Raw genomic sequence first — 12,203 nt, 5'->3', positions numbered from 1 at the left:
AAAACATGGGCACAACTTTGACTCTTCTCTTTCCTTCCTACCATACACTTAAACTGTAAATCCTATTAATTCTACCTCCACAATGCAGATCTTGATCTCTGCTCATGAACAACTGCAGTCTCCTATCTAGGCTCCCTGTCTCCAACTTCACCATTATCAATAAATTGTGCATACTTTGTGAGATTAATCTTCCTAAAGCAAAACTCAAGTCATGTCTCTCGTTCTAAACCTACAAGGACTACTTATTGCCTACAAAGTTTAAACTCTTTAGCCTGACATTGAGGCCCTCCATGACCTTTCATCAATCTCTTTTGCCTTACAGTATTCTCCTTCATAGTAGCCACTTTCCAGCCAATCTGGACTAACTAATGCCGCCTAAAGACTCTTCACTTTTCCCACTCCATGCCTTTACTCATGACATTTCCTCTGGATGGAATACTTCCCTCAACCTACCTTATATTTCTGTATGAAATACCTGAAGACCCACTAAGCTGCTACCTCTTCCATAAAGCTTCTCTGATCTCTCCAGGCAGAAATGATCCCATTTTCCAATAGGACCACTGGCATCATTCATAGATCACTAAATCTAGATTACCTTGCACAACAAGCTATAAAATGGGAGACCTGTTGTGAGGATTAAACAAGACCATGTATGTGAAAGTACTTAGCCCAGTCGTGGTATCGACTAGGTGCTCAATAAATAGGAGCTCTTATTATGTATAATAAAGAAAAATGTAGGTGCACATCTTAACTCCTCAGTCCTTCTACTGGCAGGGTTGTCGTATAACATATAATAGACATGTTAAATGTTGACTGAAGAGGTAAAGAACAATACACAGATACAGACGCTACCCCAAAACTTATATCCAGAAGAGCTCAACCGTAATACTATTTTTGGAAGATACGAACTAAATACACACCACTCTGAAGCTTTACACTTCACCAATGTGATATTCTCATTCAGAATTTATAAGTGAAATACGCCCTCTCATTCTTTCCCCGCCACCCAAAAATCCTAATCCCATTTCCTTCCAGGCCACTTAGGTGATAGGACTAATACTATCAACAGTCTGATAAACTGTATAATTTTTAATCTAAATGTATATCTCTATCTAAATTCATATACCTATTTCTTTTCCTCCCCATAAATTATTAAGTAAAAAATAGAAATGGTATTGGCCTTTGGGTCAGATAAACCTAAATTCAAATCCTAGCTCAGTCACCTTGGGAAAATTACTTAAATTCTCAGTTATTATTTCCCCACCTACAAAATGAGAAACATATCCACCTTTAAGAGTGTTGTGCAGATGTAAAGTACCTAACAAAGTGCCTAGAACACAGGCACTCAGTAAACAGTAGCTGCCATCATTTTTATCACTGAAGTAAGTTGAGTTGTCTTAATTATATACTTATCTCTTTAGAGATATGAAGTATGAGTTCCAGTGAACTTTGCCCTTGTCAGCAAAAAGTTTCTTAAAACAAGACCTCCACAAATTTGACTACCCAGTAACACACACACACACACACACACACACACACACACACACACACGCAAACACATACTGCTTTCCATTCTATTCATGTATTATACCTGAAAGGCACCCATCTTCCCTGGCCACTACATTTTAGATGCTGGCTCTGAGAACTTGGCAAACACGGACACATTTATTTTAACATACGCTGTAGTGATGAGAGTTCTGAGAGCTTCCTGAGAGGCCTGAGATAACCCAGAGAGGCCAAACAGGAGCAGAGCTACTGAATCACACTGGAGAAAATTAGAGGCATATGAGATTTGAAAGCCTGCTTGCCTGCCTGCCTGCCTGCCTGCCTACCTGCTTGCCAATGAGATTTCTGGTCATCACCTAGGCCAGAACTCAACACAAGGCATCCAGAAGCTCTATAAACGTAATTAACAGAAGAAGGGGATGGGTTTGTCATAGCTGGACCATGCTGACAGCACAGCTGATCCTCTCATATCTTTGCCCGCTCCAAGTCTCCCTAGAGGCCCCTCCCCAATGCCTTAATGGAAAGCTAGTGTGATATCTGCTCAGGTTGGAGTTCTCTGAGGCCCAGGGAATTTTCAGGATCAGAGATCATATTTAAAAAGCCACTGATCTTCACTGGACTAGCCTACCTCTCTGCTGCAAAACAAGCCTCACATGAAAGAAAGCTCCCTCCTCCATTCCACAAGCTAGGCTAAGAAAAGCAGTTAAAGTTCATTCTATTCATTCAGCTGCCTCAAGTTGGACCTGAGATAAATCCATGTGGGCCATGGAGCCAAAGACAGGGAGCAACAGGACCCAAGAAAGCCTTGCCCATGGGTCTCATGTCAGCCCTCTATTAGCACAGCCCTACTCTACTCCAACTGCAGCCACCTGCTCAGGGTAACCATTGCTGTGGCAACCAAAAACAGCCAACTAGAGTCAAAGGCCAAACCGTCCCCAGCATGACTGATAATTGTCAACCAAGCACAGCTTCAGTTAGTGCTCAATAAGCAGAGATGAAGTAATACTCAGCAGAAAAACAGCGCCCACAGAATTCCTCAGAAAACCTGCCACATGAATTCTACCCCTTCTCTCAGGGCGCTTTTGTCTACACTCTTCATAGGAACCAAAGACAATGTACCTGGCACTCTCCTTCTGTGCCTACTCAATCCAAGGGTCAACTCATTGTTACTCATTCATTTATTCAACAAATGACTTTTTGGCACACACTCTCTAACCAGCACTGTGATAGATACTGAGGACAGGGATTATGGTCAATAAAACGGACATGGCTCTTGCACTCAAGAGAGAGGAAAGTATGCCAAAAAAAAAAAGACTAAAATCTATACAACTCTTTTATATAAACTAACTCTCTTTTGACCTCATTTTTCAAGTGAGGAAAGTGTAGTTTGGGTCATACCATCAGTAAAGACTCAAGCCAATGTCCAGTGCTCTTGATTAGACATCAGGCTGTATCTTGCTTTAAGATGCATAAGCGAGGTGTGACATGCACAGAGAACACTGCAGATAGCATGCCACCAGAGTTTGATGAGAGATGAGAGGGAATTCATGGCTAGCGTTAATGTCAGAGGAATATTTCACAGAGGACCGACAGGTTAAATAGGAAAAAAGGAGGCAAAGGAAGGACAATCTGGAAGGAAAGTAAAATTATATGAATAAAGGCAAAAGATGTGTTCTACAGACCAGGACAAAGAAAAAGCTTGGCTGAGCAAGATGTAGATAGGGGAACAGAGGAAGATGAAGCGGGTAAAGTGGTCTGGGGCCAGAACTCTGGGTCAAGAAAGAAATGACTACCCATAGAAGGATTTTAGAGCCTGTACCATCTCCATTCCAGTTCCCCAGCAGAAAACAACAGTGCATTTTTGTTGGCTCACTTCAGGTTTTTCTTTGCATGTCCTCTCTCATGAAATAAAACTGTTCCACTCTGATAAACATGACAGGACCATAGCCATCCCTAGTCAAGTCTCACCTGCCCTAGCAAGTTGTGTCAACACAAGCAAGGCTTTGTTAAATTCTCAGTGCCCAGAAAGCTTTCCCTTGGCACTTTCCAGGAGGCCACAAATAACTCCACAAGGCTTTAGGTACATTACCCTGCCTGTGGAGGCCCCAAATCCATATATAATACAACCAGTTGAGCCAAATAATGGTGAGACATACAGCACAATGCTCTGACCCACCTACTTCAGGAAGCCTATTCTGTATATCCCAACAGAGATCTCTCCTTGTTCTGAACTGAGATTACCAAGAAAGTGATATAGAATGCAGATATTAGTACCATATGCCATAAATATTATTGGGCTTCTTTTTCTATGCCTTATATAAAAGCTTTCTAGCTGGGGGAAAACTCCTCAGAAGCAGCATTTGACAATGACTTTGTAAACCCCCAATTTTGCCCAGCCCAGTTTCTGTGAACAAAATACAATCATTGTAAACCGCTTTCTGGTTCTCCTCTGTATAGGTCTCAGACTCCCTAACGACCCAAACTGACATTAGGGTAAAGAGGCTCCACAACAGAGTGTGAATAGCATGTGAATGAAAATCAGACGAAATTATATTCCAGCCCTGGCTAAGACTTTAGGCAAATTTGTTCTTCTCATAGGTAAAATGAGTTTGAGAGAGATGGTCCTTAAAAGACATTCCAGCTTTGACTAGGATGTTAAGTCCTAGCACCTAACACCAATGGCCTAAAAGGTCAGAGTAAATTTTCCATCCATCAATGTGTAAGTCCCAATTCAATGCCACTTATAAATCTACCTCTTAGAAGCCAATTTGAGGTAGTAAAAGCTCCAAGGTTAGTGGCTATACAATGGACCCCAGAACCAAAGGTACCAAACAAGGATTTGAGAGGCAGGAACCTAGGATAAAAAGCTAGTTTAGGGAGGGGCCACGTCAACTCTACATGTCAAAGTAATGAAGTCGTGCATGAACCAAGAGGACATGATAACAAAGGGAGTATAAAAGACTCAAACAAGACTCTAAGAGGCAAGCAAAGAAAAGCTAAGAGGACACAGCATCTAGAAGCTTTGTTCCCAAGATCATGACCCTAGAGGGATGTCACAGGCGTCCTCTAAGATGGCCCCCAGTGATCCCTGCCTTCCCTTCTACAGGTGGGGACCATGCTCATCTAGACAGCAATTTCAAGTATGCAGGTGGGGCTAGGGAAGTGGTTGGACATGGTTACACTCAGTAAAAGGAAGGAGATATGAGCCGGAAATAAGGCCAAATACTAGCACCCAGACTTTATCAACAGCTTCCCTATGGCCTAGAGCAAGCCTTGACTAAAAGCCTAGTTTGGCCACAGAATCTATATATGTTTGGTGGGTACACCTGGAATAAAATGATGGAACTGGAGCTGGTTCAGAGAAGCAACTGCCCTTAGAGAGGTGCTACCATAAACAGACACTCAGATTCTGACTGAGGCTTTCCAGCCCACAAAAGCAAACAGTGAGAGAATCCAATCATCCCTAATCATGTAGTACTTTGGAGTTTATAATGCCCTTTTACTACATAAATTATCTCATTTCATCCTCACTACAAATCTATACAGTAAGGTTATTCTTTCTCCTTCTACAAATGAAAAAGCTAAGGCTGAGAGAGTTGAGATGACTTACCCTCCACTAGATCCACAGCCAGAAAGGAAAGGAGCTGGACCTCTTAAGCGCCCCTAAATTCAGATATTTATGTCAGATGGCTGTGCCCGACTCAGACCCTTCTGCAAACCAAAGCCAATCATCTCACTTTACGTCTAGGCTTCTATCCAGCCCCACCCACTCATTTAACAACTCTCTCCTCCCCACTACACATATGTCCTTTGTAGAATTAGACAATTTCTCAGCTACTCTTAACTGCCTTCTCTTGGTAAGGACCGGTACAATAAGAATCTGGTTTCTTTAAAATCCTAGACAAACCCCTTCCAAGTGAAATGGGGCTGTTGAACCCAAACTGACCTGGATGATTATTTTTTTAACAAAGAATGAGAATTTCTAAAACAGTGAACTTTTTAAATAAATAAAACTTATTTCTTCAACTTTACCTAACCTTTCTAAAAAAATTTTTTTCAACTTCTAACCAAGTACCTAGTGAACTACAATAGAATCAGAACTAGACAATAAATACTCTTCAATTGAGTTCTACAAACTTCATAGTATATGAAGTATACTACATGCCAAGCCTTATGCCAGGAGCTTTCTGTCCGAACCCTTGAAGAGCTTATGGTATATCAAAGAAGGCAGGCACATATACAGATAACTTCAGCAGCATAGCATAGTGGGTAAGATTATATAGGCTCTACCATCCTCCAGAGCAGCACTACGTGACAGGTAATTAGACTATTCAAAAACCTTTGTTAACACAGCTATCTCTATACCTTTGGGGCCATAGGCTCTGACTGCCAGATTAGTCAACAGGTAATGTATTTGATAAAGACAGCAAGGATTTTCTACACATATCTCCAGAGTTATCCTGCCACTTTCTAGCTATGTAACCAAGAACAGAAATTTCTCAGCTACAAATTCTTCATCTTGAAAATGGGCATAATAATAAAAACAGCCCTACCTACTTCCGAAGTTGAGGATGAAATAAAATAACAGATTAAAAAGAGATAAACAGATCTAAGTTTGGGTGAAAATACAAAGTACCCTGGGTGAGCGACACCTCCAAGGCTTGAGGAAAAAGCCCAGAATGTGTACCAAGACATATGAGACGGTTTGAAAGGAAGAAAAAAAATATGATCCACTCAGACAAGCCCTGATTCCAACTTTTCCAACAAACTTTAACAGAGGTTTTAGGCTGGGCACAATAAAAACAGAGATAAAGTACAACTCTCTTCCTTTCTTCCACTTTTGAGAGAAAATATATATACAATATACTAGGCTTTACATTAGAAAGTTATACAGTGTCCTGAGGGTAATAAAGAAAGCTCTGTACTGTTACTATTTTATTTCTTAAACTGTTGTGGGCACATGAGTATATATGCATTATCTTTTATATTTTGTTGTATATCTTGAATATTTCATAATATTTTTTATCAGCAGTAACGAAAGAAAGGAAAGAAAGGAAAGAAAGGAAAGAAAGGAAAGAAAGAAAGAAAGAAAGAAAGAAAGAAAGAAAGAAAGAAAGAAAGAAAGAAAGAAAAGAAAGAGAGAGAGAGAGAGAGAGAGAATGCAAGCAAGCAAGCAAGCTCTGTTGAAGGCCCAGTTTGATATCCTTCTCTCTCCCTAAAAGTCTGACACCAGAGCTTCTGGATTTCCTGAAGAATCATTTCCCACAAAGGGAAATGTACCACAGCAATGCATGTCCCTCAGCAATGTATGTCAAAGCTACCCAACAGGAAATGAGGGGCCCCATGAGGCTCAAACCCAAGTCCTGTAGACCTAGGAAACCACTCCCCTCAAGGGGACCTCATCCCTTCCTTGCCAGACATTAGTTCTTAACATGAAGGCTCCACATTCCTAAGGAGCCCATGGTAGAATTCGGGAGGGGGCGGGGGCGGGGGGAGGCTGTGAATTTGGATGGGAAAGAATTTACATCTTTATTCTCAATATTCTCTTACTGAAAGCTAGCATTTCTTTCAATTACACATTGTAAGCACCCAACTACAATATTATTAGCAGTATCTATGATTTTGTCACCAATAGAAATTATAGACATTTTCATGTCACATTACATTGCTGCAGATATCTCAAAATATTATTTACACTTGTCATCACTTCAAAACTAGGGTAGTTATTAGACCTGCAGCTAGATCACACATGACTGCAATCTTCCTGTCCTACGAGCCCTCATGCGAGGTGGCTGGCCAACTGTGAAGCAACTCTGCCCAGTTACTGTTCAGCTGCCAAACTGTGAGACCCCATATGCTAGCACTGGTGACTCAGACATCTTGGAGGAAAGATGCCCCCTTTCCTCCAACCGACCCCAAGTCCTAACCACTCCCTTCTGGTTCTCTTCTGCCTCCACCCAATCTCTCCTTCCAGGAGACCTCCCTAGCCACCTAAGCCTAGACCAGACCACACACAGCTCTCTTAATCCTTAGCTTACAGTGTACACTGCCTGGTTTTGTGCTTCATTAAGCCTGTGAATTGAGTTGTATTTAATAGTCTCTGAATATATATTCTCACCTCCACCCCCAGACTTAGACTTCTTTGGTAACCCTAAGTTCCTTCCATAGGGCAAAGCAAATAGTAAGGGTCCCCGATTCAAATGTCTAAGCCTACTTCTACCAATAACCCACTATGGAACTTCAATTTGATGCCTCTCTGGATAACAATTTCCTCATACATAAAAATAAGTGGGTTGAACTAACTGATGTTTCCATCTCTTAACTTTTGAATTAAGCAACCACTTTTTATCTCCCCAAGATCTGAGAAAAATTATGGGGGAAACTGAAAAGCCTCCCCCAGCTCTCCCAGGCAGAGTTAGTCACTTGCTCCTCTGGGCTTCCCGCAGCCTTCTGTATGTATATAAATACCTCTATTATAACATTTATCACAAAGTTTTGAGAGAGTGTATAACGTAGTGTCTGAGATGGAGGTAGGGAAAAGAGTGAAACTGCCTGGTTTCAAATTCTGGCTCTACCCTCTAATATCTGCATAAATTTGGACAAGTCACTTAATCTCTCTATGATTCCCCTTCCTCACCCATAAAATGGGGCTAATACCTAGCACACAAGATGAGTGTAAGAACTAAATGGAATAAACTGTTTGGAATAGTGCCTGCCACACAGTTAGCACTAAAAATGTTCGTTGCTATTATTGTCGATGTTATTAATGTCTTACTAGGCACAGGGCTCCTACTTTAGCTGGATCTCTGTCCTCCCCTATTCTCTATCACAGCACTGTGTTTATGTTTTCTTCCCTAGCACTTACCACAAGATAATATACTTATTTATGTATTTATTTTCTATCTGCCCACTAGACCATAAACTCCATGAGGGCAGAGAACCTGTCTATTTTGTTCATCTTTACATTCTCAACACCAAATATATTGCCTATCCCACAGCAGACATTCAAATATTTGTTGAATAAATAGTACATGAGCTGGCACTATTTGTTGTTTGCTAAATAAATTAAGCTAGCTAGGGGTGATCATCAAAGCTGAGGCATGGGCAAAGATGATGTCCTAGCTGCCCCAGGATTACTGTGACCCTCTCCCCAGCCCCCAATATTAGCCTCAGTCAAGCCCCACCCACCTGCCCTTGGCCCCAGTCCAGTTCTGGGAGCCACGCTCAGCTAAAAATAGCATAGCCACCAAGATGGCCAAGCCATTTATAGCCTTGGAGGCAACAGCAACTAGCTGGGTGGTCAAGCAGGGCTCTGGCCTCCCACTCCATCAGGGGTTTATTGAGAAGGCAGCCTACACTCCACAAACATGCCTAGATGCCTATCCTCCAAGGCTCTGTTCTAGATATACTGAGTCAAACCAGTTCATGATTAGAGGCCCCCAACACTGACAGTCACAACTCCAGACTCTCCTGCGACCCCTCACACATTCTGCAGAAAACATTTCGAGTTTCAACAGGCAATGAGGCCTGAGTCTAAGGGAGGTTCCAAGCATGAGTTTCAGGCCGGCTTCAGAAATGCAGGCCCCAGAGTAGCACAGGCAGGCACAGACCTTTACTGAGAAAGTGATTTAGCATAACTGGGTGTACGGGCATCAAAGAGCCAAGAGGTGACAGGAATGGGATGGCCTCCTAGCAGAGCACCCGCCTTCACTGCAAGGTCAGGCCTTTAAGATGGGGATATACATCCAACAAGAGAAAATTTCCAATCCTCTGGTTCCTGCAGAAGGCTCTCCAAAGGAGAAAAAGACAGCCCTTTTCTTGGCTCTCTTAGAGTCACTAGGGCTTGCCTAACTAACTCACCAGAAGGAAAGTAATATTCTCTTGGCCTTGCCTAGTGCTCCTTTAACAGAGCAGGGCCTGAGAAGATGGAAGGAGTCTAAGACTTAAGCAACAGAAGATCTGCCTATAAGACAGGACAGAACCCAGTTTCTTCACCTATAAAAATGGGTCTGATAACACATTCCTCACGTTCTAATAGGGCTATTGTGAGACTTTTGTAGGAAAATAGCTATGTGTTTATAAAATATAAACTTTAGAGAACATATAAATTGACTGGGTATGTTGAATCTGGTTTAGAAAAGTGGCAGCTTTAAGGGCAAGTAAAACTGTGTTGTGGGGATACAGTTTTAGGCATTAATAAAGGCTACAAAGTTCCTGGCTACATAGAAAGCTTGTCTCCAAATCCTCTAGCAAAGCCCATTCCATGAGCCACTTCTTTGCAAAACTGAGTTCCTGTCTGAGTCAGAGACAAACTTCCAGACAGGCCCAAGGGGACAACCTACCAGAACAATAGTGCTTGGGCCTCCAGGTTCCCACAAACCATAGCCATTCCCAGCACCTAGGGTCTCTGAGACTTCCCTCCCTGTGTTCAGTATTATTGTGATGACAGAAACTAATTTCTGAACTGAGAAGAAGAAAGACCAAAAGAGAGGCCTAAGTGGTATAATCAACACAGCCAGGCCTCTGAAATACATTGTGTGAAGGACTATCTCCATAATCTCAAGCTCAAGTCAGGAAGTGGTTCTGAGGGATATTAGAATGCCTCTTACCTCCCTGTCTGTCTGTCTGTCTGTCTGTCTGTCTCTCTCTCTCTCACACACACACACACATCCCTTCCTGATAGCTAGCTAATGCCTAAAATTCAAAACTTCATCCCTTTACCTTGTGTCTAATATATAGAATATCTCCTCCCCCCACCAAAAAAAATTTCATTTTATGTTAGGCACTCATATTTTAGGGTAAAAAAAAAAAGGGGGCATATTATCAGTTATAAACAGGGATGTCACTGAACAGCAGAGATGCTCCTTGGGGCTACTTCACAGTTTGACCTACATCTGCCTACTAGTCTTTCCCTTCATAGCCCAATGAGAATGAAACTTTGAGCTAGGTTTCAGGGGCCACGGAGACAACACACAGAGAAACAAAATTAATATGCAAAGACCTATCTTCAAAGCAACAGCTTGGGTGTCATGCTTGTACATAAGACAACCCTGGCCTCACCTAGAATCCAGCCATTGGGGTACCTGGATCACACTCAGCCCAGACGAGGAAGTTAAAAAGGGGGCTTCCTAAGAAAGGGTCTACTACCAAAGCCAGTCTCTGGATCCATCCATGAAACTTCCCAGTCACGATGACCCATGTTTCCTTTTCTTCCTTGTCAATGGGTATCCACTGTACCATTCCTTCACTTGAGCTTGCCCACCCTCAAAAAGAACCCAGCTATAAACTTTCCCCACTCTGCAGCCCACTGCTTTGGGCAGAACACAGGGACACAGTGAGAAAAATATGAAAACTGAATTCCTTCTAAGTCTTGTGTAAAACAACTTAATTTTAAAAGTGTTCTTTTCTTCTGCAACAGAACACCAGAGCTTCTGCTGCCTGACAAGACTCCATGAGTACACAGGAAAAACCAGGACAAAACAAAAATATCATAGAATTCCTATCCTTATCAGTCAAAAGAAACAGAATAAGTCACAAGTGGTCCCAGAAATTATATCATGCCCACGTTGAGAAAAGGCCATTTAACTCCCTGGTGGTGAATAGGATTCCATCTAAGGAATTGCCTTGATATTTCAAATGGGCACAGCTAAGAGGCGGCAGATTACCTAAGGGAAGGGAGGGACTAGGGTTCTCACGCTTGTTGGAATAGAAAGGCACACCTGAACACCAATAGAGTTGGTCCAGCCGTGGCTTTGCCTGCCCAACCCAAGTAGCCTCAACCTCCCTGTACTGCCGAGTGCTGAAACTGGCCAAGAGCAACAGACTTATGTGCCCAGGCCATTCTTCTAGACAAGTAGTCCTGAAAAGGGGTCTTGGCTTGCTGGTCTGAAAGGCCAAGATGCTACAAAGGCAGACTTCTCACTGCCAACAAAAGACATCCCGAAGAGGGATGAGGAAAGTTGTTCGACAAGGACAGTGACATTACCCACGGCTCCTGAACAGAAAGAACTCCTTGGACTATTGTGAACAGGCAGTGCCATGTGTAGGTCTTCCATCAACCGTACATGTAGAAATCTAGAATTCAACTTGCCCACTCGAGTACCTCGGTTCTGAGTCAAAGCCGCCAGCCCAGTCCAGCTGGTGACAAGGCCTTACCTGCTACAGTGGACTCCTCAGAATTGGCCCCCGAGCCAGCTCCTGTGGCCTTCTCACTGTGGCTATGGCTGAGGCTCTGGCCGTGATGCAGGAGGAGCCCCCAAAGGAGCCACAGGGCAAGACGGGTGCACACATCCATGACTCCAGGTCTCAGTCAACATGCGCCTGATATGGACACCTTGGGACCCCAGAGGCAAAGCCGGGAGCCCGGGAGTACAGCCGTCGGTCCTGGAACCCCAGGCAAGATGCCCTCGAAGCGCTGCAGCTGTCCAGGCACTCGCGGGCCTGCCTCCTCCGACAGCCAAAGGTCAAATGCTCCAAGTTTGGGCTCGGGAGGAGGGCCGTCGCCTCCCGTCCAACAGTGGGTCCGCCGGAGTTGCGGCGGCCTGAGCGCCGAGTCTGCTCGGGCCGCTTCCGGAGAGTTAAGACAGCGTGGCTGCGGGGACGCTGTCAGCTCCGCAGCCGGCTACACCCCTGTGGGAAGGGGCAGGCGGGCGGGATTCTCCCGCCAGCAGGGGAGTGGGGAGAGAGGGAATAGAGGG

The sequence above is a fragment of the Pteropus alecto genome, unplaced genomic scaffold, assembly GCF_000325575.1.
Source record: "Pteropus alecto unplaced genomic scaffold, ASM32557v1 scaffold468, whole genome shotgun sequence".
Lineage (NCBI taxonomy): Eukaryota > Metazoa > Chordata > Mammalia > Chiroptera > Pteropodidae > Pteropus > Pteropus alecto.
The sequence above is the reverse complement of the archived record's forward strand: the minus strand, read 5'-3'. Positions refer to the sequence as shown.